Here is a 23,146-nt window from a genome sequence, read left to right on the forward strand (position 1 = left end):
ATGTAATGCAATCTGTGGTACGGTAGGAACGCTACAGGTTGAAGCAAACCTACTTCAATGGTGTCTCTGCTAATCAGATTCCTACGACCTCTCATGTCCCATGCATAAGCGATGCACAGTGGTGTGAACTTGTCAAGACTTGGTCTAGTGCTAAGAATAAGGTGTGTGAACCCATCGATTTCCTGTCTAGTCTTGCTATGGTCTACTTGTGCTGCAGTCTAACACAAATGAAGCTATAGAAAACATTTGAGAAGAATAAGCGAAACTGTGCAAAAGTGAAGTACCATCATGCTACAGGATCTCACTCCTATGTTGTCCGGATGCAAAAATTTGTAAGTGATGGTTGTGTTTTATTGTTACTCTTGCCTTTGTATAAATATAAACCGAAACTCATGTGCAATGTGAACACAAGGAGAACAAGAGGAATACAGCAGAATAACATCAAGGACTTGAAGGAAAAAATGATCCACCTGATGAAGGTGTTAATGTTGTGGAAGTCTTCAGGGACTTCCATACCAGTAGGAAAAATGACCTGAGCGATGCTGCAAGAGCAGCAGTTGCAAGTACCTTCTTTTGCTTCCCTTGAAATCTATTGAAGCCATTGCCATAAAAGAAGGAAACGTAGCAGGAGCCTAGTGTTATGGAAATCTACTAAAATCTACTGAAGCTTATGTAATCTCTATTAGCAGTAGGCTGAGGAAGACCTATGCATTACTTGTTATGAATCAATCTCTTGGGTTTTTAATTGAAGTCCTCTTACACTATCTGTAATCTAATGTTTTACTGATTGAATTTTGTAGGAAGCTATGGAAACTATGCAAGCAAAACCTGTTGCTGATGGGCAGCAACCAATTACTAGTGCTGATGTTGCTTGCAAGGTCCTCTGCGTCCACCAGGGCAAGGCCCCCACCCAGGGAAGCAGCAACAACCTTATTTTGAAGAATGTTGGTATCCAGACAAGCTCCACCAGAACACAGACATCGGCAGAGAGAATGCTTGGGAACAGCTTGCTGCTGAACAGGAAAGTTCCGCTGCCCTTGTCGTTCAAGTGGATGAACTGAAGAGGAAGACAGAAAAGAATGAAAGGGGCTTGAGGAATACAAGAAACGACAACAGGAGGAGTACAACAATCTCCATGAGCTATGCACGTGCTTCAGCTCTTCTGGTAACTCTCAGTCTTCAACTTCTACGGCTCGATGCAGTGAACACTTGTGGTTAGATGTGTGGACTCATGTGCCGGTTTGATGTGTGGACTTGTACGTTAGTTTAATGTGGTGATACACTATCAGTGGTTCGCTGCTGACGTGTGAAATGTAAATTGTTGTTATTTGATTGCCAGGTTAATAGGTATGTAGTCAGTCTATGCAGTAGTGACGATCTTGAATTACTTCTATGATGAATTGATTGTACTCCACACGGTAGAACCAGGACAGGCCACGTCATCAAATAAAAATATGACACGTGGATGAACCAGTGCACGACACATGAATTGGCCAGGGCATGACACGTGGGCTATTAAAAATTCAACACGTGGAAGGAAATCGTCAAGCCACGTGGACGTATAAAAATACGACACATGGACGGATAGCTTAGTGACGCGTGGTCAAATAAGAAACGGACATGTGGACGAATAAAAATATGGCACGTGGTCCAATAAAGAAGTGACATGGGATCCAACGGCAACACGACATGTGTGCTAGTAGAAAACTGACATGTGGAATAACGGGAAAACGACACGTGGTCCAATAAAAACCTAAAACGTGCAAGAACCAGAGATGGCCATATTGTGCAATAAGAAGGTGGCACGTACCCGAACCATCTCCAATGCAACCGGCTATAGCATGTACACGTGGGCTATAGCATGTACACGTGGAAAGCATCTCCAACGAAAGTGCCCACTAGCGTGGCAGCTCCCTGCCACGCATGCAAAAATCGTTCTATGACGATCTATTTTTTGTCACAGATCAAGGCACTTCTATGACGATTTGAGTAGATTCGTCATAGATATGCAAGAGTGACGTGACTTCTATGACGAACCGGTTTTCGTCATAAATGTGTCATAAAACTAAAATTATGACGAATTTGGCTCCTTTAGTGACGAAATCTATTCGTCATAGAAGTGGATATTTCTAGTAGTGAGAATACAAGAATCAGTGGGAGCTAGTGGGAGTTCACAAAGGAGGAAGATTAAATCTTGTAGAGATGCGGGCTTAGTTTTCTGTATTAATGACTCAAGAAGACATAAATATCTCAGTTTGTGCCCTAAGTCATTAGTATATCTCCATTTAAATACTATAATTTCTATTATGGATTTTTAAGAGTCAATTAATGTGCCACAACATATATATGTAGCAACCATTAATGGATAATTAGGCACATAAGTAAACCTCTATTATTATTAAACTGCTTGTGATCCATGACAAATCTATAAGATGATCACATCAGAAGAGGAATTTTGTTATTCTAAACTAAATAATTTTATGAGCTTAAGTCCAAAAGTATATATAAAGTGTGGGTGTTAATAAGTTTCCTGATGAAGTCAAACCAGTAGGCTATAAAAAGGTCTACAATTCTAAGCGTGGCTTCTAAGGGAGTTTTGAAAGATTAAAACTAAGCTTAAAGCCCACTATGGTTTAGAATTTCATTAGGTGGACAATTATGTTTATAAGAAATGGTGAAAAAGTTTATTAACCTAATACTCTACATGGGTGAAGTTGAGTTACGTGGCAATAAGAATGTCACATAAGAGTTTTCTACTCACCCGAATTTTTAATATGATATATTTTAGTGAAGCCTCTGAGTTTTTTGCTAGTGAAATACACCAATACAGGACCAATTGAGTACTAGGACTATCACAAAAGGCATATCAAATGAATGCTTAAGTGATAGAGTTTGAATAAGTAATTCCACGCTTGTCTATTTGCACAATGTAGTTGCACAACGCAGTAAGATTAATTAACCCAAATAATTCTAAGAATAAGTTAGTAACAGTTGAAGAGGAAGACGTTCCATATGCTTCGGCTATCATTAACTTTAAGAATGCTCAAGTCAATACTAGTCTAGACTTGGCATCGAGATACTTGGCAAAAATATAAGTTTATTGATCCAGAATAGGTCTACTGGAAGGTGCTAAAGAATTTTAAGTTATTATCGAGGTACCAAAAGAATCATCTCACTTATAAGAATTAAGAATTAGTTGATTGCCAATTTTCTTAAGTATGTATAAGAAAGTGCACAATTAGATTATACCTACTCTTGTAGAAAAGGATGGTTTTATTGAATGCTCCAAATATAATTAGTTTTAAGATGAGCTCAATTAGTGACATGAAAACAACAGGCCATGTGGGTTAAGAGACATTATCCCAAGATTAAGTATTGACATACTGCTACAGGTCTACAGTTAAGTTACAGTATTATTTCAAGTAACAACACATCAAATGCTGATGCCAAGCACATTGATTAAATGTTGTGAAAGAAAGAACACATGATCAAATAATTAAGCTTGAGAAAAATAAGAACTAAGCTGATGCTAACATATTTGATTATTTGAGGCTTAACATTTATCCCATTTATGAGCGCACAAATCAATTTGGGTTTTAGTGCAGAGTCTATAACTTAATTCCTGGTATTAGGGCCGTATACTCACAATAAGTAATAAGCGTTCTAACAAGGTATTGCAGTGAACTATGGGTAATGGGGTCCCAATAGCGATTAATGTCGCTGATGACACATCGGTTTGGTCTTGTTGTAGTACGGAGTGTGAACATAAGTATAAAGCGAACATTAGTGCATAAGTGCATTAGCCATTCGATCAAGTGGGAGAATGTTGGAATGTGATCTCGGTTAATCCCGAGATTAATTATGAGATTAATTATTAATTAAGTTTCTGGTCCACCTGCCATACATATCCAACAGATTAGATCTGCCGCGATCAGCGGCAACCCTTAGATCTTCTAGGGTTCGGCCCCCTAGCCCACAGCGCATCTATAAATAAGAGGAGACACCCCTGGCGGCTTCATACACGTGTGACTAATCACATAACTGGTCAATTAGGCATCGGAGAGTCTACGAAGGCCGTCTACCCACGTCCATCCCATCCAGATCCATCAAGAGGGGTCGAGAAGGATGCCGCAACACCGGGCGACCTCATGTTCATCGTCAGAGAGCATCCCGGTCCTCAGCCGGTGAACCACGCCATCTACACCGACTTCAACGCCAGAAGAGGTTCTAATGGCTGCACCTAGCTCAGGTCTGTCATTAGACTAAGAATTCCACATTTAGTATGATTTAATTTCGTGATCATATTTAGTCTAAGTTTTAATTCATCAGTGTCTATATGTGGCTTTACGGATCTAGGCTTTATTGGCCTGTCATATACATGGGATAACCTTCAAGATTGGATAGGGGACTTGCTACTGCCCCTTTTCTAAATTTAGTCCGGGAAGTGAAAGTCTGTCATGTTCGGACTACAATGTCTGATCATAGCTGCTTGGCGGTAGAATGTCTAGATCTCTCACCGAACAGGAGAAAGAAGAAGAATTTTCGCTATGAAAATACTCCCTCCGATTCATCCGCAAAAGAATACAATTATGGAATCCGTGTCAATCAAATGAGTTCAACTTTGACCAAATTTATAGTAAATAGTATTAGTATTTATGTTTCCAAATAAATTTATTATAAAAATATATTTCTATAACTAATCAAATGATACTAAATTTATATCAGGATTGTTACTACTTTTTTATATAAACTTAGTCAAATTTCAAACTGTTTGATTTCTCGAAAAATGAGAATTACATTTTTTTTTTACGGAGGCAGTACGTGGCAGCGGAATCAGAGTTGTATGACGTTAATTAGGGACACGTGGAATGTAGCCTCGGGAGCCACCTATTTAGGAGAGATGCAGTCAAAGTTGAAGGACATAGTCCAGGCTCTAAGGATGGGACCAGAACGTCTGAACGTGTTTGGCTCGGTTCGAAAAACTTTGCTTCCCTTCGACGGGAGCTGTAGTCTAATACTAGCATCTAGAGGTTTCTTCAAGTGCCACGTACGTACGTAAAGGCGAGGTGGTGTAGCCTATCTACTCTCTCTCTTGCTGTTGTTTATTTATGTTTTTCTTTTTCATTTATGATATGGTCTATAGAACAAACTTAAGAGGCTAGACCTAATGCCATTTTCTGATAAAAATAAAGAGAATCACGCGATTGACACAGTACCTGGTTTTATATGCACTACACATATTTACAATACAGAAAGGGGACAGAGCAGAAATCATGGGGTTCTCTGTTTTCCTAAAATGAAAAGGAAGAAGAGAGGAAGAAGATGGAACTGATAAAATGACTCACTATACGTACATGCTAGAAACAAAGAATATCCTAGCAGCTCCTAGCGACCGAGCAGGCAACAAATCCGTATACAAGCAAGAAAGAAATAAAAAATATGTATACATGCAAGCTACAAATCTATATTATATATATACAGCTTAAGAATGAAGCGATGATGGAAGAATGAAGATCTCATCTCGTACCATGCCAGCAGGCAGCATAGGGATAGATATGTGGAGCCGCTGTACATTTTTTTTTTCTTTTTTTGACAACAACTTTTAATATAACATTCAAGCACAGTACACAAGTATGGGAAAATTATTCCGAGATTACAGAGCATAAGCAAAAAACTATTGTTGATCTGCATTTGTTGACATGGGAGATCCTTCCGTGGGGGCGCGGGGCCTGTCGGGGCCAGATGGCCCACAAGAAGTGGTCACGATAGAAGCATCAAAGGTCCTCGTTCTCGCACTCCGATAGCACAGTCGGCACTCCCCTCGACTATCTGATCGGCCTGTGTCTTCGAGGATAAGTTATCTTCGGCCATAGATAGGATAGGGGCTTCACCGGGCTCAAGAAATTGGGTCTGCAGTCGTCAGTGTCAAATCTGAGGACCTACAACAACTGACGTTGACGGTCAATCCAAACACCCACAACTGCATTCCCACTTCCATGTCTGCAGAGTGACTGAATAGCAGATATGTAAATGACACGAAGAAGCTCTGCATAAGGTGTAACCAGCAGCCGTATTGAAAATGATAGAGGAACCGAGCTCCACTGTCAGGTAGGGCACATGCCGCTGTGTTACGGCCGAGGAGGGCAAAGATGTCTGTTGCATGTACTCCACGTTGCTGTGGCGGGCCCCAAGAAGCTGGCGGTAGGCCCCACCAGCGGCGGATCCACAGGGGGGGCTGGGGGGCTCCAGCCCCCCCTAATTTCTTGATTTCAAGCCTAATCACTGTAGCAAAAGCTTGATTTCACCATTAAATCTTCATGCAAATCAACATCTCCATTGTTTTAGCCCCCCCTTATCCCGCATCGTGCATCCGCCACTGGGCCCCACCATAGTGACAAGGAGGACGTGGCCGGGTTAGCAGCCACTCCCTCTAGATCCTTCGAGAGCACGGAGCAAGGGCCGCCGCCGACACCATCTGCAGCAGGAACTCCGGCGCTAGAGACATGGCAGAGGAGGAAGTGGCGCGACAAGGGTAGAGCTCCACTCGCCGGCGCCCAGACCATCGTGGTCTAATCTATGCGGCAACCACTCCTTGGCAATCTGGATCTCGGAACTCTTCCCATGAGGAGGTGGGTGGACGAACACGCGCGCGGGGCAGCCTTGGTACCACCTCCACCATCAATGACCGACAAGGATGGGAGCTCGCCGGAGCCGGAGATGGTGACACTAGTGCTAGATGTGCCACCTCCTGTGCTCGATTTGGGTGGGTACGACTCCATGCCGCTCACCTGGCCACCGAGCGAAGAAGGAAGAAGCACAGGGTAATTGAGGGGCGTTATTGGAGTACTCACCTCAAAAGTATGGAGGTAGCTCCCGCCGGCCGCCATGGCTGTCGCTAGCTTGCCCAACCTCCATAGGATGAAGGTGAGGAGGACTATGTGTTAGATTGATCTCCACCAGTTGGCCCAACGGCCAATTGGGCCCTTGATGCGCGCCCTGATCGGAGACGCCCAGCTGTTCTCCTGGCTAATGGGCCCCCGTCACGTAGCACTATAAAGAGGAAGAAGGGGGTCGAGGTGCAAGACATGAGGTTCACCGTAGCCGTCAGCCCCTCACCGAGTTTTCTAGCCCTAGTACGATTTAGAGGGCGCGCTGTGAGCGACGGAAAGCTCCACCGCGTTCACCGCCATCACCAGACCGAGCCCACACTACTGGTACTTCGTCGCCGGCGCCATGGCCGCGACTGGAGACTCGACGTACATCATCATCAAGTTCTATATCTAAGTCACTAGATCTGCACCTAGAGCTCCTCCACCGCTGTAACCACTGTCGTCGCACGGGAAGAAGACCGCGCCACCGCTTTGACGGCACGCGGGAAGAGAGCCGCACAACACCATCGCTACTTTTCCTCTGTGCGCGCACGGACTCTGGCATAAGGGCACCGCCGTGAGACCATTCGACGGAGTCGCGTGATGGACGCACGCGAGCTCCGGCGAAGGGATCCACGATGGCGCCACCATCTTCCGCCTCAAAAAGAAAGAAGGAGGTGATTCGATTCGATTTGGATCAAACCCTAACCCTAACCCAGCAATAGAAGTCGGAGTGTGGGACGGGACCTACCGTCGTTTGAGCGGGAACAAAGGCACCGCCACCGTGCGAGTAGAGACCCGAGCCATTGGCCAGGGAGGTCATGCCATCACGTGGCCCTCCACCTCGAGCTTAGGATCAAGGGCAACGTCGCCAAGCAGCTCGAGGGGCCCCACGGTGGTGCCACCACTTCTTCCCTGGCCGCCATGGTCGGCTACCGCTGTGATGCGTGCAACGTAGAGAGAGAAAGGGGAGAAGCGAATGAAGTTGGGGTTTCGAGGAGAGCCGACCGCAGGAGGTTTTGATCCGCCAAGATGGTCGGACAACCATCCGATTGCGATCGACGGCTCAGAGCGAGTCAAGCTAGATTCAGCCCAGGCGGGCGAGTGAATTCCCGGCCCAGGCCCAGGTTACGCCCTGAGCGCGAGGGAGGCGCTACGCGCGCATGCGAGTGGGCCACGCACTACTGCTGCGGGCTGGGCCGTGGACTATTTTCCAAGGCTGGGCCAAATGAATAGTAAACACTAATTTAAGTTTTAATCTTTTTCAGAAGCACATTTTGATGAATTTGTTTTAATGTTTGATCTCTACTCAAATTTGAACCAACGGAATAGTTTGTTTAGATAGTAGATGAGTACAGTAAAATGCTTCTGAAAAGTAGATAAATTATTTTTTCATGTTTTCGCTGCAAAGTTTAATGTTGATTATCTTCCAATTAAATTCGAACCAACGGAAGAATTTAATTTGAAGAGATGTTGTATTTAGTAAATTGTAACTATGTTTATCCTCTAATTAAATTGGAACCAACGGGAAAATTTAAATTAGAGGAGTAGTCCGATTTGTTTATGTTAAATTATGGTATTGTTATTTTTTGACCAACATTGATGATAACAATATTACATTGAGTTTAAGTTTGAAGTTTAAATCTTTGATAAATTTTATACCAATGTGGTCAATTTTACAGAGAGTGGATAAGACCAAAGAAATGCTCCTGAACTAATAAAATATATCTCATGTTTCCGCTACAATGATGTTGATTATCTTCTAATTAAATTCGAACCAATGGGAGAATTTAATTTTGAAGAGTAGTTATATGTCTTTAAGTTAATTTATGAGTTTTATGTATTAATTCTATTTTCTGTCCAATGGTGATGTAGAATTAATATAGAAGCACCTCGTATGTTTTAACCGTCGAGATCACTCGGCTGCAAGTCAACATGGCTGCAATGCTAGGGTATGTGAATGAATAGGCTTGAGTAAAGCCAGTTCAGGACTATTTTTGTTAGTTTATTAATTTTCTGATTAAATTGGAACCAACGAGAAGATTTAATTAGAAAATGAAGAATAAGTGAATGTTTTAGTCGTCATAACTAAGTTTTCATTACAGTAAACTGTGTATAGATTTATCCCGCAAGGGAGAAGTTTGGCATAGTATTTATGCTAGTCAATCCTGCATGATGGGAGAAGTTTTATGATGAATCATATGTTTTTGTATCCCGCATAGCGAGAGAAGTTTGGGTAGTTCTTATGCTATCCTAATATTGACCATGGCGCAAATAGAAATGCACCGTCATAGTCAATACTAATCAAAAGACAAGAAAAAGATGCAAGCGTGACTTGCAAAAGTACAGCTAATAAAAGACCTCGATGAGTTCTTGAAGTGGAATGAAGAAAGTTACTCCTATACGGATCAAGAAATAACTTTGTTTGCATGACGTAATCATGTGAATGAAGTAAGTTATAAGTGTCTCCTCGTTCATAGTTTTTCTGAATAGTTCTCAAAATTATGGCAGTAAAGTTCATGCCATATTTCGAGGGAGAGGAATAGTAAGATCAATTAAGAAAGATACTCTTCATTAATAATGAGATAAAGATTAATTAAGATGAATGTGACCGTCGAAGGAGAACAACGATCACAATAAAGATGCCCCTAAACAGATAAATAGCTAAATTCCTAGATTTTTTTAAAGTTTCGAGAGGAAAATAGCATAGTCACCATCAAAGAAATTAAGGCAGCGCTTAAAGCGCCTTATAAGGTTTTAATAGATTAAACACAAATAAGAAATTTAAAGATACACTATCTTTATAAAAGATGGGATGATCTGGGGGAGCACAGTATGTAGAGATCTATGACTTGAAGAGAAGCGGGACTGTGTGCCCACTTTAGTGATTCAAAACAATGAATTTTCTCAATACCTATTGATGTTGTATGACTTGTACAACACCTGTTGTTGGCTCTTCGAAGAAGATGAATAATGTAAACAAGGATCTTATGATACAGGAGCATGTAGAATCAATTGCCCCTTAGCAATGAAGAGCAACAACAGCCCCACATGAAAGTGCTAGTAGCTGAGGCCACAAAAGGTTTCAAAGAATTAGTAAAACAGTTTTCTGATGACTATAAAGTCTATGTTAGTGAAGAAATTCAAATGGAGGGTGATCCCACCTCATTTGAAGAAGTCATGAGAAGCGTTTACTTGTTTGAATGACAAGCTATGAAAGTTGAAATGAAGTCGATGAATACCAACGATGTTTGGGACTTAGAAGAAATTCCTAATGGAGCCAAAATAGTAGGCTGTGAAAGGGTCTACAAGACAAAATGTGACTCCAAAGGAAATGTGGAAAGATATAAAGCATAACTTGTAGCAAAAGGCTTTACGCAAAGAGAATGAATAGATTACGATGAGAGTTTTCTCTCTAGCCTCATGCAAGGATTCTTTTAGAATCATAATAGTGTTATTGGCACATTACGATTTAGAGTTACATCAGATGGATGTAAAGACAACATTTCTCAACGGGGATTTGTATGAAAACGTTTACATGGCACAACACAAAGGTTTTATCGTGGAAGCAAAAGAACATATGGGATGCTGCCTATAGAAATCCATTTATGGATTAAAACAAGTCTCTAGACAGTAGTATTTGAAGTTGATGAAACGATAAGAATGTTTGGGTTTAAAATGAGGACAATAGCGCTTATGCGAAGTTCAAGAATGGAAAATTATTTTTCCACATCTTGTGTATAGATGACATCCTACTCACTAGTAGTAATGTTAATCTGCCATTGGAGAAGAAGAAGACTTTGTCCTCAAGTTTCAATGTGAATGATCTTGGTGAAGCCTCATTGGTTCTAGGAATTAAAATTCACCGAGATAGATGAAAAGGGGTATTAGGACTATCGCAAAGGCATAGTTAGAAAAGATTCTAAAGAAATAAAGTATGCATGCGAGTAAACCTACACCTGCTCCTATAGTCAAGGGTAATAGATTTGGGAACTTTTAGTGTTCCAGGAACTGATATGAGATCGATCAAATGAACATGGTTCTATATGCTTTAGCTGTTGAAAGCTTAATGAATGTACAAGTAAGAACTTACATTGACGTAGCTTACGTATCCGAGATATTTTGGCAGAAGTCCAGTCTAGATATAGATCACTAGAATAGAGTAAAGAATGTCTTGCAATTTTTGCAAAGTATCATAGGCCTCATGCTGAGTAAGAAAGAACAAGTACTCTCAAAAAGTTGTGGGTATAAATATTAAGTTTTGGCAAAATATGTAGTGAAATCCACAGTAATTGCTAACACTCGCAGTTAGAGTATTATTATGGAAAAGCTCCAATAAAACAGTTGTGGTGTCATCAATGATGCATACCATATTATAGCTTGTCATAAGGCCTCAGGAACAGGAAAAAGTGGTTAAGGGAATATGTACCAGGATTTAACAAAGGTAGTCAACAACAATAACCATTTAAAGTTGTTAACTACTAAGACAACAGGTCAAGTGTGCTACCAAACACATTGACATTAAGTTATGTGTTATAAAGGAGAAAATCCATAATCATTTTGAAAGCATTGGGCATATAAGTACCAAGCAAGTACTTCCGGATATGCTTACCAAAGGCTAACCACCCAGTGCATTCAGAGAACACACAGTCCACATGGGTTTATGAAAAAGTCTATGATTTCTGGATACTAAGAGCCTATTTGAGAATCTATTTTAAAACAGATAGGTGCATTGTAGCTGTTTAATCTAATGGCAACTGATCGTGACGATAAGGCACGCTCTATGCATTGATTTGTGATGGAATGGGAAAAAGATAAAGTAAGTTAAATTTAAGTCATAAGGTGAGATCAAGGGAGAGAATGTTAGATTGATCTCCACTAGTTGGCCCAATGGCCAATTGGGCCCTTGATCCACGCCCTGATCGGGGGCACCTAGCCGTTTTGTTGGCTGATGGGCCCCCGTCGCGCAGCGCTATAAAGAGGAAGGTGGGGGCCGGGGCGCAAGACACGAGGTTCACCGCAGCCGCCAGCCCCTCACCGAGTTTCCTAGCCCTAGTCTGATCTAGAGGGCGCATTGTGAGCGACGAGAAGCTCCAATACCTTCACCACCGTCACCAGACTGGGCCCGCACTGCTGCTACTTCGTCGCCGACACCATGGCCATGACTAGAGACTCGAGATGAGGTACATCATCATCAAGTTCTATATCTAAGTCAAGTTCTACTTGCTAGATCTGCACCTAGAGGTTCTATCAGTCCTATCACTATGGTCCTCGTCACACCCATCACGGATGCTTATTCCACTAGGGGAACTCTAAAGGAAAGGAAGGGGGGACCAGCCCACCCACCCTCGTCGTCGGTGAGGTCGTCGAAGAAAGAGGGCAGGGGGACGGCGGTGGACAGCCACACAGGCGCTCTCGCTCACTGGGAGCCTCTCGTTCACGAGTGGAGGAAGAGGGGTTGAATGCAGAGTACCCACTGTTGGCTGAACTAGATGAGTCAAAAGGGTTCTTGGTGTAGTAGAAGAGCCCTCCAGAAGAGGAGCCGTTGTACGTTGGCCGGCAATTATGGGGTGGCGGGGGAGGCCAAGCCATAGAGGGGTCTTGGTGTAGTAGAAGAGCCCTCCAGAAGAAGCAAAAGGAGGTCTTGGTGGAATGCCTAGACCTCTCACCGAACAGGAGAAAGAAGAAGAATTTCCGCTATGAAAATATGTGGCAGCGGGATTCGAGTTATATGGCATTCATTAGAGACACGTGGAATCTAGCCTCGAGAGCCACCTATTTGGGAGATATGCAGTCAAAGTTAATGACATCCGGTACGGGCTCCAAGGATGGGACCAGAACATGTTTGGCATGGTCCGAAAAACTTTGGCTTCCCTTCGACGGGAGCTTGAGGAAAAATTTTGCTTCGCCTCAACGCAAAACTTTTTAAAAATTTGACAAAAAATTACTAGAGGCTTCTGGAAAAAATAGTCGCCTCTGCAAATAGATTTATAGTGGCGGCTATTCTTTTCCAAACCCCTCTCGTAAACTTATTTGTAGAGGCGGCTCTAGATCCCACCTACCTCTGAAAATTCTTCATTTGTAGAGGCGGTTCCGATTCGTAGCCGCCTCTACAAATCTCATTTCTACAGGTGGCTAGACAACCGCCTCTACAAATCAACGGAAGATGAGAGATGGTTGGGCTATGGAGGCATCTCATTTGCCTTTGAAGTTGAAATCCGCAGTAGTGTCCATGTTGCAGCAACCCCATCATAACCCAAAGCATCGTGGAGGACTGCATCGCCTCCTTGCTACTACCTCGAGTGCCGAGGGCCACACCCACCATGTTGGGTCCTCATGCCATATCGCCACATCAGAGGGAAGAGGGGGAGGGGTGCAGGATGAAAGCTATGACCAACCTCAAAGCCCAATTAGCGCACGGGCTGCCCCCTCAACTCAACCCTGGCGAGTACGCTAACTTGGTCAGGGAGCATTTAGACGGTGCAGTTAGTATTGACCACTACCGCCAAGTCCATAATTCCTAAATTGATGAAGTACACATAATGGAGCTCAAAAGCTTATTACAAAATATACTTTTTGAGCATCTTGAAACCGCACATAATAAATATTATGAATGAATCACCTTACAGTAACATACGAGAGACTGCTTTCGATGTTTTTGAGCAACAAGTTGAACCCAATGAACAATTCCATTCAAAGGAATGTTCTAGAGGGGGCCCTTTTCCTCTATATTCGCGATATTGAACAAAATGGAAGAAATTCTTCACGATTTCTAGAGTTCCGGGATTACTTCACTGATATCGATTTTTTCCTAAGCACGACCTCTACTCTAGGTTAGTTCAAAGTGTAGTACAACGAACTATCGATACACCGAAAATGAGTAAAGATGGGTACATAAAATGAAGACATCGTGAATTACCCAAATTGGGACAACGATAGGACATTTCACTTTCTTTGGCAATATTTCTGATCGTGACTCAACCACTAGGAAAGGGGGTTGCTTACTTGGGAGAGGAGCACGTCTCCAGGAGGAGAGAGGAGGGGGCAAGAGGGGAGGGGTGGGGAGATTTGTTAGAGAGAGAGAGACGAATGGACTTGTGGTTTGAATTTTAACCATTTGAGGCTGACGGACCTAAGTTAGAACTAACTTAATTTAACTTTAATTTTGGGTCGTCTTACACTATTGCTAGCCTGCATTAAAATCTGCACAATATGATATTATCATTGTCAATTGTTAATAAAACGACAGTGATAATTTATTATCTATGAATTATCACCGTTGGGTTTGATGGAACTAGCACTCGCATTGACAATTTATTAATTACTAGTGCATTCAAAATAACTAGGGCAGTGATACTTATTAGCAGTGAAGTTTATAGCAAATATATTAACATCTATAATATCAAATAAATGAGGTATCAAAAATATGTTTTACGTTGTATCTAAAGAATTCAGTTTGATGTTTTGTAGATGTCTGTGTACTTTACTAGCTATATATAAAGTTTGTTAAATTAGAGAAGTTTGACTTAGACTAAAGATAAAGCCGACTTACTATTTGAAACAGAGGAAGCACTCTATGGCCCTCTTTGGATGGACTAGGACTAGTATTTATTAGCCATGGCTAAAAAATAACCAGCTAAAATTTAGCCAACTAGTTGTAGTCTATACCTGTTTGGATCCTGAACTAATGGTTATGTTCTATGGACTAGAACTAGTTTTTAGCCCCTGATAGTTTGGTTCTATGGACTGGTGAACTAATAATTAGTTGGGACTTTGGCTAAACTTTAGCTTACCTATTAGTCCTCATGTTTACATCCTTAAGGGCTAAAGTTTAGCTAACTAGTTGTTAGTGAGGGGATCCAAAGGACCAATTCCCATGACCTGTCGTGGCGTTGCGCTACATATTTGCTAGCTAGTTCACGGCCGGTGTAGTTAAAATACTTTTACTATATATATGTAGCTTAGTATATATCTAGCGAGCGGCACGTACGCATAACGAATTAGTTTGAGTTGTATGATGAATGCGCACATCAGTACAGGACGACATATTATATGTGTATATATGGATATCGGCCAACCTCAGCATTTCCACCGGAGGCCCGGGAAGGATGGAATTACTCTCCCATTTCCACCGCCTTCGTCGAACAGCTTTCCATTTCCACTGCGTCGCCACATGCAATAAGCTACGTACGTGTACAGTGTACAAGCTGCATGGCTCTGGACCACTAATAGTAATAGCTCACAGCAGCCTCAAACACACCCAACGCATTGCAACTAGCATCTCTGCTGATCTGATATGATAATCGTATATGCATATATATAGATCCGGACAACTCATCATCCATGCGTGCACGCGCTGCCAAAACCTACGTAAGATATGACGAAATTTTCTCTAGTAAATTACAGTGACTGTGCCAGCCTATCGTACTAGTACACCCGGCCGGGTCGGTCGGTGTTAACTCTTGCCCAATTCGTGACCTCAAAATTGAATGGGTTGCAATTGCAAATTTGCAATGCACTGCATGCGTGTCCAGTGTCCTGCATCAATCATCCACCGTAACGATGTAGGAGTAGAGCAGACTAGTAGTATATATCAAGCCCGCAGCTTGTGTGATATGAGCGATCGAGAGCAACGGTTGCGCTGCGCGTGAAAAAAAAGCGGCTAACTGCGCTCTCAACATACAGATCTTTTCTTAGCCTTGTTCGTTTAGACTTGTTTGGCTGATAAGCTATGACTAAAAGTACTATTGACTGATTTGGTGTAAGAGAAAAATACTATTTATTGGCTAAAAAAGTACGGCTTATAAGCCAAATAAGCCCGAGCGAACAGGGCGCTTGTTAGTAGCGCGTGCGGATGATATGGCTATGCATGCACTACCCCAGCCGACTTTTTCCATGACGGCTAGAACCGTCACGAAAAGTGGTAGAAACCGTCAGGGATAGTTTTCACTGGTGGAAACCGTCAGGGATACACCGTCGGGGACATACTGACACGAAAGGTGAAGTTTCCCTGACGGAAAACCGTTAGGGATTATTTTCTGACGGTTAAAACCGTCAGGGAAGATCTAACGTGACGGTTCATACCCATTCCGTCAGGAAATATTCCTGTCTGGTACTAAACCGTCAGGGTTGGTTCAAGCTTTCCCTGTTGGTCGCAAGCCCGTCAGGAAATGTTTGAACTTTCTCTGCTGGGTAGCAAACCGTCAGGGTAAGTTTTTTCTTCCCTGTCGGTTATCAACCGTCATGGTTGATGCTACTCCTGACGGTATAGCTTTGACAAGAATTAATTTTCCCATTGGCTTGCAGATCCAAAATATAGCTTATTAGAGCCATTAAAAATACTTTTAACAGCAAATAATTGCAACAATAACAAAGTCATTGAACCATTCATCCATACAAACATTACATTCGATGGTCTTCGAATATCATTCAAGTTGTTCATAACAAATACAACTCAATCAAAAGCTAAATTACAGTTACTGCCTCCTACTTAGCCTTCTAGTTAGGTACAACTAGCATAACTTGAAGTGCAGGATCAACCACATGCTCAAATGACAGTTTCATAACAAGAACCTATGAAGGCAATAACAAGTGTTCGTTATTGTGGCTTTCGAAGGTCCATACTTTGCTCCCTTCAAGGCATAAAAAGAAGTGATCAATGTAAATGCCTAATAAATAATCAAAATCATTAAGAAAGAATTTGATTTTGATAAAGTAGATTACCAGAAATTGTTGAGTCTCAACTAATGGCCTAGAACCACCCCTGTTTTGAACGCCATCAGGATTTTTTTCGAGAATCTTGCCCAAGCTGCCTTTTCTTCAAGTATTCAGCAGAGCACCAATACTTGCAAAGGGACTCCCAGGATTCATCAGTCAACCATATCTTATCTGCCAACTTATGAGAAGTTTAGAACAACTAACCAGCTGCAAATCAAATTATGTGCATACAATTCTGGAAGCAGTTGCGAAATGGCAGCAAGAACAACCAATGAGATCAGCAGTGAGACACCTGTTACACATCGAATGAAAATATAAGTCATTGCTGAACAAGAAATGTACAACAAAAATCAGTTTTTTGAATACTAATACAGTGTAGAATCAAGAACGTGCTTTAACCCATTTTAAGAGATGGCTACAGAGAATGACAAGGTAATTAAGGAGGGAAGAACTAACCAACCATTTCAACCAAACCAGAGATATAATAAATAAAGCAAAATCTGATCACAAGTCCTATCACAACCACCATACAAAGAACGGAATCAATCAGATTAATTGACAATACAATTCTATTACCCATGCCAATAAGAAAGTAGTAGAAATGAACATAGGATAGTATACTAAAACGAAAACTATACTCCAAATTTTTTAACAATGCCAAAAAATCAGCTAATTTATAATACTTTTGAGATTATAGAAGGTTCATTGCAAGAAATGCTTACAACTAAATGGTAACTCCCAGTTCTGTAGCTAGAAGCGAAATGGCAACAGCAATAGCCTCGAGTCAACTTACCTGTTACAAATTTACAACTGATGTCAGACAAAACCAAAGAAGAAATAATGTATAGCATGAATCAATAAAAATCTGAGAGGAAGAACTAACCAACTAGATCTTCACTGGACAATCACTAGCACAAATCTCAGGTCGTCAATGGATGCTTAAGAAAATATCTCTCAGGCCATGATTCACCTCTCCCACTTCTGTACTTGCACAACACAATTTGCTTCAGGCCTAAAAAGAAAAGGAAGAAATCTCCACAAGCAGTTGGGGTAACACAATTGTCATGAGTACCTGGAATCACAGAGCAAGGAGATGAACTTGGATTGTTGATGCAACCTATCTCAGATCTGTGAGGTTGAAGGCAGCCACCTTTTCCACCGAACACATACAAGCAAGAACGAATTTGCTTCAGGTAAAAAAAAGGAAATTTCCACATACAGCATAAGAACAGAGTTGGTGGTACCTAGGTGGCAACGGAAGATTAGGATTGGTGGCTGGATGTGTAGAAAGCGATGGAGGTGGATCTGTATGCTGCTTCTGCACTTCGTGGAGAACGGCGGTGGCGCTGGGGTTTGGGGGCATCGGGGCTAGGGTATAGGGGCAGGGGCGACGAGTCCGGTGGCTGAGGGCATGGCGGCGGCCGGCCGGCCGGCGGCGCTAGGGTTTGGAGGCGCCGGGGCTAGGATCTAGAGGAAGGGGCGATGGTTCTGGTGGCTGGGGGCTGCCGACGGCGGGCGGGCGGTGGCGGGCTGCCGGCGGCGGCGCTGGATGTGGCGTATGCCCGCGGTGGGGAGCGGCAGGCAGCGTCGCTCGGTGCGGCAGGCTGGATGGCGCGGGGAGGACAACGGATAGGAAGTGGAGGAAAAGGATTTAGGGGAAATAGATGGAGCTGTCACACGGGCGTCGCCGCGGACTGAAGGCGCGAAGCGGAAAGTTTTCCATCCCGCGCGCTCGTTTCGCTTGTCCCTCTGTTCGGTGGGCCAACAATCCTGGTAGGGCGCGAAGGCCATCTTATTGGCTGGGACGAGCACCCGTGACAGCAGTGAACCGAAGGGAGAGAGCTTCCTGGACGGTACATATATAGGTCACATGGGGGATGAGTCTACGCCTCTGACGGGAGACGCGCAGCCGAGGGGAGTGGGCTTGGCTGACAGGAGAAAACGCGTCTCCGGTAGTGATGGTGTTGGTGTTGAGGACCATTATCAGCATTCATCAACCAATAATGTAAATCTTGATGAGCGAAGGATCGCATTTGCATGCTGAACCAGTGAGACGACCGACAGACACCACATGTTCAGTTAGCACGGCCATATATATGTTTCCGTGGTCTCTACCCGGCCAACCCGGCCCCAGCTTGGAACAGAGCAGCTGGCAGGGTTGTTGCTAGCTCGTGCGCGCCAACACTAGATAGACACGTCTTTCTTTCCATCAATCAATAAGCCTTTATTTGCGCGTACGAGCTATATGCTGATGACAGTGGACTCAGTTCTCACGGCGAGGCACAACTACGTAATTGATTTGCAGAGACACTCGCAAAAAGAGAGAGACACTGGCATTTTAGCGCAGAGACTGCTCTCCGTGGCGCACTAAGCCAACCCCCACTACAAATATATTTTTAGAGACGGCTGGTAATATCGGTTGTCTCTAACAAATTATGTTACTTTTATGGGCGGCTCAGCCACCTCTGAAAAAAAAAGAAACTTTATATAGAGCTGTCTCTACATGCTCCAGGCATATATAGTAGCTGTCCTTCTTCCTTTCTCGAGGCATTACTGTAACCCAAGAAGGAAGGAAAGGGGCATAAGGCTACCTGCAAAAGTTATAAATCTAATGAGGAGAAGGATTGGATTTTGATTTCTTTGGCGGAGGAGGTTCTAGAAGGTAAGTAAATGCTCTTACAAACTCTTCTTTGAAGTTTTAGTTGTATATTTGTCTTAATTTGGGTTTTGATTTTCTCTCTCTTGCATGGTGGTCGGGGCATTTATGGAAGAAATTATATCAAATATTTGATGGAACTAAGGTAAATTTAGTAGGGAAACCAGATTCTACCCTTATTTAGTGATCATGTCTTGATTTTAATGGTCTATTAGTTAGTTTTTACGTAGGGATTAAGTTTAGATCTACATCTAGATCTAAAATTGGAATTAGAATTATTTCTTATCAACGTTCGTATTATTTTGTTTTCAAAATGGGGTAGGTTTGCATCAACAATAATCGGTAAAATAATAATTGGTGCAAAATATTTATTTAAAAATGTTTATAATAATTAATATGTGAAAGATAAATAAAGTTTCATTATTAGGGGCTAATCAAATATACAAATGTAATTCCTAGTTATTGTTACTTATATCAATTAATCCTATTTTTCTTTGACTAATTTCAAAAAAGACAAGCAAATAAAGTGTTTCTAGCTTTACGGTAGGCATCGTGTTGGTCAATTTGGCCCTGACCATCTGGAGCAGCTAAATAGCGTAATCCCGGTCCAAGCAAATGTCCCAAACACAAGACACAATATTACTATGCAAGTAGGTGGACATCCGAATCTTCCAATATGCATAGTTCGTTCAACCGAACCAGAGGCTGTTCCACTGCCACACTCCATTGTCGCCTTCATGGATATAAAAGCCGATTAAGGTGGTATGATCCTTATTATTCCTTAATCTACTCAGATACCAATTGAAGGACCGAGCAGGCGACCGGGGGGGGGGGGGGGGGGGGGGGGGGGTTGTGAATGAGAGTAAAATAAAATTCTCAGCGAGAACTTGGCCTATTTCGCAAAATCAACCTTGAGCACTTTCCTATCCCAAACCTAGATCACACAAGTCAACTGGTGTCTAGATGATCGAGAGAAGATCAGAGAAGCCAAAGAAACAACACGCAAGCAAAACGAGTTAAAGAAAAAGCCGAGACGTAGAAACTACAGACAAGCCAGGGAGACTGGCTTGGCTGGTTTGCTTGGGATGACTGCAAAGGGGCTGGCTTGGCTGGTTAGAGAGCCAGCTTGGCTGAAGAACCGGCTTGGCCGGTTTGAGGAGCCAGCCTGGCCGGTTTTCATGCACCAGCAGCCCGAGCCAAGTGGGAAAACTCCAGAATCGATCAGACGAAATCCAACTGAGTTGAAATTTTGCATAGACCTTCTCTATGAGGAAGTGAAGATATCCAAAATAACAAAGCTTGAGTAGCAGACTAAAAATGGCTCTCCAAAATGGATTTTGAAAAAGTTGATTTCTTGGTGCTCGTGGAAAAATTGGTCGAACCAGCGACTAGAGATGTTCCCAGGAGGTCATAGCACCATAAGATCAACCCAAAACAGTCCCTAAAACCTCAGATCGAAGAACACCACAAAATCTCCCAAAAATCAACCAGAAATAAAGAAAAACAGAGAAGGGAAATAATATGCCTTCTCCACGATGTCGATGCGTGTCCCGCTCATCCTCGACCGTTCGATCTCCAAGTGCTCGTGCGCCCGCCTTGACTTGGCCCTATCACCATCTTGACTCGATTAACACCGTCTTTCATCACCATCCTCGCATGTACACTTGCTTGTCGACGTGTCCAAATGCTAGCTATCCACGGTCCATCCTCCGGCACTCGGTCTGTTGGTCCAAGCCTTCGCGTTTGCCCTTCACCACTCCTGGTCCATCACGCACAGACTCCTCAATTGACCTTCTCCATTGCCGTCAGCCGTCTTACGCTCAATACCTGCACACAACAAGACAAGAGACATGTTGTGCATGCACAACTCACGCTATGGTTAGCCTCAACACACAAAACCAAAGATTGGATTATCTCTTGACAATCACTCGTCACTCAACATGGGCACGTATCCACCATGTGTTCGCGGGAGAATCTATTTTAGTTTAAGGAACCCTTGAATACGTATTGCAATGCGAAACCGCTCTCTATGTGTTAGGCATCAGATACTGTTTGGGATGCCAATATCAACGCCCTGTTCGCTTGGCTTATAAGCCGTACTTTTTCAGCCAACGAACAGTATTTTTCTCTCACAACAAAATCAGTCAACAGTACTTTCAGCCATGGCTTATCAGCCAAGCAAACAGGGCAGAGCCCCCCCCCCCCCCTTAAAAAAAATATCTTGAAGCCCCCAGCATACACTTTGCTGCCTGCTATGCCAAGTTGCCAACATTCCATATGCCATTCCATTTTGCCCGTGTCGGGGTCTCTCGGTTGCGCTAGTTGGCATCCGATCTCCAGCTAGCACGATAGCGAAAGCTAAAGCTAAAGCAGGAGCGCTTCATTAGCACTTAAATTTCATCGTCATAACCACGCCATCTCATCTCCGCCGTGGATTACTGTAACACATTGAGGTTCCTGTTATATGAGATGTGACGGGGCATATATTATGGGTCACTGGTTTAGCGTTGTCAAGCCACGTACGGTGGATGCAAGAGCAGTGACAGAAGAGCTAGAAGGAGAGATCCGGTAAGGAGAGGACAAACAAGACATAGCCGGTTTTGATCCAGTAAGGGGAGATGCAGTAAGGAGAGAACGTACAAGACATAATCGCACGTTGGAGCTCTCCTTTTGCTGTGATGAACATTCAAGACATAGTCGGTGATGATCTGTCGATATTGATATCAAAGGAAACCCATTGCCTGTCTTTCCGATGTTTTCAGCAGATCGTCAGGAAAACTATTTACATTCATTGAAGGGCATAGAGAAATTGAGCCCTGGAATTGGACCGCGCCAGGGAATGAATTGGTTGTGGTGGTCGACTTCCGGCTACCTGACAGCTAAATTAATTTGGATAATGTGGCAACAGTTGCAGACACTGTTGAATATTAAAGAGCAGATCATAGAGAAATGGACCAACCAATATGTACTCTCGTCAATAATTTAGACTAGAGTGTGGAGGTACGTAGCCCCTTTTTCTCTTTATTTATAAACATCCATATATATATGCACGCTAGCTAGTAGTATTTCTTCTATATCTCCCTCTCTGTGGCTTTAGTCAACACGACATGCATCTCCTTCTCCTCTTACATACAGGCGCGTGCATTGTACTAGCTCTTATACCGCCGGCGACTACGGAGAGTGGCCCGCGATTGTTACGGTCAGTAATGCGGCCGTGATTGCTGCTACGATCGAATTTGTCCGGCCGTTAACGACGACCGGGGACGACTTGTGGTCTCCAATTAATCTCCGCTGGCCGCTCCGCTGGCCGCTGGCCTCTGGCGGTGCTGCCAGAACTCACTCTGCGTCTGCGTCTGCGTCTGCGTCTGCGTCTGCTGTAGGTGCTGCGTCTGCGTGCAGAATCGCATGTGGACGCGCAGACTTTCTTGCAGTTGCATAACTGCGCCGTCGTGAAGGAGCAGGATATATGTATACTCCTGCATTGTGTGAAATTTTTTTAATTTTAACACTTTTTTTAAATTAATTTTAAATCTAACACTGTCTTTTTTTTAACTAACACTTTTGATCGCGCATATTGCCCTAGCGCGGCCAAATGCATGTGCCGCGCTATGCATGGTGGCGTGGCAGTAGGCTGACGTGGCGACGACCGGAATCGCGACCAGTGACGTGGCAGAGCTCTGCCGTGCCACCGATCTTGCTGCGCCACAGAGCATGGCGCGGCAGGGCCAAATAAATATCGCGCGCGAGCCCGCACGCACCCCTGCCCGCCCCGCCCGCCGCCGCGCAGCGCCCGCCGCCAGCGCCCGCATGCACCCGGCCACTCCCGCCGCGCAGCGCCCGCGCCACGAACGTCGGCGCGTCAAGGCCGCCCGCTCCTAAGGTACCTCCCTCTCGACTTCATGTT

The sequence above is a fragment of the Miscanthus floridulus genome, chromosome 1 (genome assembly GCF_019320115.1).
Source record: "Miscanthus floridulus cultivar M001 chromosome 1, ASM1932011v1, whole genome shotgun sequence".
In the NCBI taxonomy this organism is placed as follows: Eukaryota; Viridiplantae; Streptophyta; class Magnoliopsida; order Poales; family Poaceae; genus Miscanthus; species Miscanthus floridulus.